Source organism: Polypterus senegalus, chromosome 1 (genome assembly GCF_016835505.1).
Source record: "Polypterus senegalus isolate Bchr_013 chromosome 1, ASM1683550v1, whole genome shotgun sequence".
Lineage (NCBI taxonomy): Eukaryota > Metazoa > Chordata > Cladistia > Polypteriformes > Polypteridae > Polypterus > Polypterus senegalus.
In genome coordinates, this window is record NC_053154.1 from 5714715 (window position 1) to 5721700 (window position 6986).

General features: G+C 46.3%; 1 pseudogene; it reads left to right on the forward strand.

The window, feature by feature from the left end:
- Nucleotides 1–3367: 3367 nt before the first annotated feature.
- On the forward strand, nucleotides 3368–3484 carry LOC120519939 (annotated as a pseudogene).
- The last annotated feature ends 3502 nt before the right edge of the window (nucleotides 3485–6986 follow it).

Consider the following 6986-nt stretch of genomic DNA (forward strand, 5'->3'; position numbering starts at 1 on the left):
GGCAAATCTACAAAGTCAAAGTCAAAGCGAACTTTATTGTCATCTCAACCATATACAAGTATACAGTGTGGTCCCCGGCCGGGGCTGGAGCCTGGCCGGGATGCCCAGGAGGACCGGAGGAGGGCTTGTGCCTCCTCCAGACCGCAAAGGGGGTGTCCGTCCTGGTTATGTTGGGGGCCTCGGGTAAAGGGCTTGGAAGCCCAGCCCTGTAGGGACCCGTGGTCACCGCCAGGCGGCGCCCCGGTGCCTGAATATCCCAGGAGCCCAGCACTTCCACCACACCAGGAAGTGCTGGGGGGAAGAGTTAGAACGGCGCCCGGAGAGCTGCCGGGAGGACAGCCGGCACTTCCGCCACGCTGGGGCGTGGCCAGAGGAGGCATGCTGGGAACACCTGGAGCTCATCCGGGGACTGTTTAAAAGGGGCCGTCTCCATTCATTCGAGGCTAGAGTCGGGTGGAAGAAGGACGAGGCAGAGGAGAGTGAAGGCGGCCCGAGAAGAAGGCATTTGTGGCCAGGACTGTGTTTATTGGGGTATTGTGCACTTTTGGACTGGGTCTTAGTGACCATTTATTGTAAATAGTTTATTTAATAAACGTGTGGTGGTTTGAAGACAACATGTCCGCCTGTCTGTGTCCGGGTCGGCTCCACAAATGGTAGGAATCGAGGGGCTATGAGTTCCCCCACTACACTAGGTGACCGCATCCCTCTGGTGTGCTTTCCATTTGGACACCTGCTGCTTGGGAGCTGTGGCTTTGTTGGGCAGCCCCATTGAGGTCCTTAGGTGCTGCTGGGGACAGGCTCCCTAGTCATGGAGGGGTTACACTTGACCCAGAGGTGGTCTGGGTGGTAATCTTGTTACAGTGGAAGTACTCCTGGGTCCAGGTTGAAAGAGGCAGCTCCACTTTACGTCAGATAGTCGCATTCGAGAGGAGGTGGGCAACTCTTGATGAAAATAAATGAAGAAGGAGGAGGAGGAGGAGGAAAGGAATTATAAAGAATAAGAATTGTGACTGTGGATGTGTTATGGAATAAGAGTCAGCCATAACATACTTTGTACAATAAAAAATAGCCTTGTTTGACCCCAGGACTGGTGTCTGTGTGGTTGTGTTTGAGATTTTTGGCACTGCTTCAGCCCTACAGGCCACAATGAGTATTACAATTCTAAGCTCTTTTTTAAAACTTACATACCAAGCAATTAGAGAATTAGAGAATCTAATTTACGAAGAAATCTCCACAATATGAAAAAGAGCAGAGTGAACTGATATAAAGAACAAAAAAAAAAAAGAGGGAACATCGCAAGACAGTCAGCAGGGGTTATTCTTAGGATGATTTCAGGATAACGGCAGATAAATATGAACATCTTTTATCTCCAGCAAGTGTTTACTGCCATGGAGGAGTTCAGTTTTTATTTTTAACAGGCAGTGTTGGTCACTGATGGACCTGCTGTTGTGTGTGGGCGGGATGCAGAATTCTTTCCCAGACTGCTTTTCATGACGAGCGTGTCTTAGTACTTGAATGAAAATGGAAAGCAAAACAGCGACTTGTACAGCTGGGATCCTCAGGCATTGGACCGTGTCTGCCCAGAGCCAGCAGCTCAGTTACACATCCTGGGTCACAAAGCCAAGTTAAGTAGCATCGCCTCTTAAACAAGATGGATTCTGTCCAAGGGCACCTAACGTGGGGTAACTCAGTGGCACACTGGCATTCCTGTGAAGTAACCAGCCGGGGCACTGAGCGGGATTACTGCAGTTTCTCCATGGATTCATGTGCATTCCTTCCGTGGTCTGTCATCAATGAAGGGAGCACACAAGTCCACCAACAAAATGTTGGGGCGCCAACTGGGTTACCTCTTATAATAACTAAACAGTTATAATGCAATAATACAATACTATTTATTTTTGTAGAGCCCAAAATCACACAAGGGGGGCCGCAATGGGCTTTAACAGGCCCTGCTGTCTGACAGCCCCCCAGCCTGGACTCTCTAAGAAGACAAGAAAAAAGAAACCTTGAAGGGAGAAAAAATAGAAGAAACCTCGAGAAAGGCAATTCAAAGAGGGACCCCCCTCTCCAGGTAGGGTGGGTGTGCAGTGGGTGTCAAAATAAAGGGAGTCAGTAGAATAAAATACACAGAACAGAACACAAGTCATCCTCAATACAATATAATAGTACAATAGGATTATTACAAGTACAGAAGATGATATCCCATAATATGATTTGGATTTGTTGAGAGTCCTGGAGACCTCGACCATTAAGCTGCTTTCCCCTATTGGCCATTCCACAGCTGAGTCAGTGCTGGGCCAGCCAATCAGATGAAAGGACCCCTCTAGCCCACAATTCCTACGATCCTCCATCAGAGATGACTTTACCTTAGGCAGGCAGAACAACTTGGCAGGTGGGCCGTGGCACCAAGTGGCACATTTGAGTACCAAGAAGTGAAACAGCAAAGCTGAGAGTTAGTAACAAATTCTAACTCTCATATTACTTAAGTTTTAGTGTTAATGACTAACAACAGAGATGCAGTCTGTACAGTTAATCAGCAGCTCTAGTCAGGGTGTGCTAAAGTGAAGTGGTGAGTCTCCTGGAAGCTGAGACCGAAGGGGCATCTCTTATAGTAGCAGGCAGACCAGTCCATAGTTTACGGGGTCCTGTAACTAAAATCTTGGCCTCCCACTGTTATTTTATTAATTCTTGGAATCATAGGCAGACTGGCATCCTGAGATCTTAATGTTCAGGTTTGTAAGTCATGATAAGTTCGGACAAGTAAACCGGACCTCGGCCATTTAAGGCTTTATATGTTAAAAGGAGGATTTTGAAATCTGCCCTAAACATAACTTAACTTAACCCTCTCTCTCTGTAATAGGTGAGCCTGCTGCCACATGGCACGTGAATTTATGTTTATATTCCTCCCTCCACAAATGGGCACTCGGAAACAGAAATGATTCATTCTGTCACCAGCACTTTAATGATGACTCGTTCTGAACCACCAGTTATAGTAGTTGGCAACTTCAACCATGTAGCTTTGGTAGGAGGAGGAGGAGGTCGGGAGCACAGCCACCACCAGACTGCAGCGGGTAACACATCAGCACCATCCTGGAACAGTGTGCGGTTTTTTTAAGGTGGCTGGAGCGCCAATCCTACCACCAACTCCCAAGTTGGAGGACCTGCTTGGAGGGCCAGACGCAGGTTAACGTCATACCCAGGACAGAGCATTTGCAGGTTAAGGGCCTTACTTAAGGGCCCACTTCTGGTGCTTACGGGATTTGAACTGGCAACCTTCTGATTATTGTTGCAGATCTCTAGCCTCAGAGGCACCACTCCGCCGGGAACTATGACAAAGTCCCTTCAGTTTGTCTCTTGTTCCACTCGAGGAAGTAACAACCACCATGAATATGCCCAATCTCATCTGATCTTGGATGGTAAGCAGGGCCGGGCTTGGTTAGTACTTGGATGGGAGACCACCTGGGAATACCGAGTGCTGTAAGCTTTTTAGGAGCGGAGTGGTGGCTCTGAGGCTAAGGATCTACTCCAGTATCCGGAAGGTTGCTGGTGTGAATCGCCGCTACTGCCAAAGGAGATCTTACTCTGTTGGGCCCTTGAGCAAGACCCTTAACCTGCACTTGCTCCATAAAATGGCTGACCCTGTACTCTGACCCCAAGGGGTATGTGAAAACTATCAAATTACTAATATATAAAACTGTTGAAGGTGAAATAAAGAGCAAAAACAAAACAATCTGGAGTTGCTGTATTCAAGTGTTAAAGATGCCTTTAAGTGTAAACTTCTGGCACCTTTCGGCAGATCTGACCACCACCTGATTCATCGTATTCCCTGCTGCAAGCCTGGTATTAGATAGCCACCTGTTACCACCAGAACAGTGAGGAAGTGGAGACTGCAGGGCTAAAATGGCTCTGATTGACGGCTTCCAAATAACAGACTGGGTAATGATGTGCGAGTCACATGGGGACAAAATGAAGGGACTCTGTCACTGCATCACAGACAGTGTGTTGCTTACCAAACAACGAGCCCTGGATTACTCAGGAGTTAAATGGTCTCCCAAATGAGAAAACGAGAAGAACAATGAACTCCGGTGACAAAGAAGCTCTGAAGGACGCACAGCGAGTGCTAAAGAAAGGAAGCAACAAACTCACTGCGAACAACATGAAGGATGTCTGGAATGGACTGGGCATCAATACTGGACTTAAACAATTCGGGCTCAGGTGCTAGGAGGGGACTTGGACAAAGCTAATCCACTGAACTGAGTTTTTAAGAGATCAACTTCTTCCAATGACCAGTCGTCCCACATCATCCCTACTGCATCAACAACTCCTACCACGTCAACTGGAATGGCCAGTAAGGAGTCCACCTCTGACCATCAGTATGGACTGTCAGAAACTGAAGAACAAGTAAAGAGACAACTGAGGAAGCTACACATAGAAAAAGCTGCAGGAGCAGATGGAATCCGTCCTTGAGCTCTTAAGTTCTGTGGTGTCTGCTTTCACCAGCTCAGTGCGTCCCTACAGCTTCAGAAAGATGGAAAACATCCTACAATGTTCCTGTTTCGAAGACGGCAGGCACCTCTTCACCTCATGACTACAGAACAGTGGCTCTTACGTCTCACATCATGAAGAGCTTTGACGGGCTGGTCCTGGACTAGATGAGCCCCCTTCTGGTAGACCACCTGGACCGACCGCACTTTGCCAATTGGACAAAGACTGGTGTGGAGGATGCAATTATCTATCTGCTCCACAAGGCCTATTCTCATCTGGACAAAGCTGGCAGCACTGTGAGGAGAGGATGATGTGTTTTGATTTCTCCATTCAGATAAGGATCTCTGACCAAAGTTTTATTTCCACCTCTGTCACTATCACCATTTATATCCACAATAGCTAAGGGTTCTCCTCACCTGGTAGTAATGCAGAGGTTAGAAGAGTAAGTGAGGCTGGGTGTACACCTGAAAATGCTCTGCGATCCATTGGCATCCCACTCAGGGTTGGCCCTGAGCTTTATATCATTAGAGCTGGGAGATTCTCCTTTAATGGGAACACCACATTCTAAAAATGGATGGACAATGAACTGATTGGTCTTTAGTGAGCCTGACCCTTATTTGTGCTTTCATTTCCACCAAAAACAGAACATTTTAACCTGGGGGACCCTGGGTACCTGTGGAGATAGATAGATAGATAGATAGATAGATAGATAGATAGATAGATAGATAGATAGATAGATAGATAGATAGATGTGAAAGGCACTATATAATAGATAGATAGATAGATAGATAGATAGATAGATAGATAGATAGATAGATAGATAGATAGATAGATAGATAGAGTGAGTGAAAGGCACTATATAATAGATAGATAGATAGATAGATAGATAGATAGATAGATAGATAGATAGATAGATAGATAGATAGATAGATAGATAGATAGATAAATGTGAAAGGCACTATATAATAGATAGATAGTGTGGACGCAGCCCGGACACAGACAGGTGGACATGTTGTTCATTACCACCACACGTTCATTTACAACACTATTTACAAGTTTCAAGTGCACACACAAACCCCAAACACAGTCCTGGCCACACAATGCCTTCTTCTTCAGGCCGCCTCCACTCTTTCACCTGCTTTGTCCTGCTTCCACCCGACTCCAAGCCTCGAATGACGGGAGACGGCCCCTTTTATATCATCCCGGATGAGCTCCAGGTGTTTCCAGGCATTCCTCCCTGGAAATGCCACAGTGTGGCGGAAATGCCCGCTGTTCTTCCGGAAGCTCTCCGGGTGTCCCTTCTCTTCTTCCCCCCAGCACTTCCTGGTGTGGCGGAAGTGCTGAGGTCCAGCATCCCCAAGCCCTCTACCCGTGGCCCCCAAAGCAACCAGGATGGCAGCCCCCACGTGATTCAGGTCAGGCGTAGGCCCTCTTCCAGTCCCTCAAGGTGTCCCGGCCGGGTCATTGCCCCTGGTATCCCTGACAATAGATAGATAGATAGATGTGAAAGGCACTATATAATAGATAGATAGATAGATAGATAGATAGATATGAAAGGCACTATATAATAGATAGATAGATAGATTGACTTTGTTTATGCCAAGGTGAAGTTTAAACAAATACAATCATAAATGTTGCAGTTTTTAATGTTGCTGTGCTTTAATGTTTTATTTGTTGCTACCTTATCAGTGTGACTATTTTAAGGAGACACATAAGTAAGAATTTCCTTGCACAGTGGACATGTGACGATAATTGTGAAAGTTAAAATGTGTATCTTCTCTTTATGACTCGTCTCTCTTTGTCTTCACCACCACAACATTGACATTACGCCCAAAGGTCCGCAGTGCTGTCACTCTGTAGGTGGGAATAATAAGCAGCCTTCAGTCTTTTCTATATATATTGTGAGTGCTGTCGCAAGTGGACATGGCTGCCCTTCAGAAACCCCTTCTTAAACAGTTTTGCAATGGGAAGCAAACTCACTCTTACAGCTCCTCTTTGTGGGATCAGCTGCCGGCTTGTTGGCTTGCAGTGCGACGCGATACTTTTGCGGGGCTTTGAACATTAAAATGTCCGAGCTGCAGCCATCCTGTGGTCTAAATCTCCTGTCTCTCTTCCCCCAGACTCCCTCTGGTCCGTTCACTGCTTCTGAGCTGCAGTACTCCTTTGATGAAGAAAACTTTGTGTTCTTTTGATTAGGAGTCGGGGACGGGACGGCAAGTTTGACAGCTGTTCCTTGTGTGGCCGGATTATCTCTAAAAGAGACTTCTCTTTGTATCTGCCTGGACAACAATAAAGTTTCTACTCCTTGGAAATCCTCCTGTACTGTCCTTTGTGACCCAAGCTTGACAATATATATAGTGTATTTCACAATAAATCCTTAGATTAGATTAGATAAACTTTATTAATCCCAAAGGAAATTTAGATGCATAAAGCCACAGAAGCATAAAAAGCAAAGACACCTGTTGACCTGTCAGTAGTCAGAGCTCACCTGTAGTGACCCC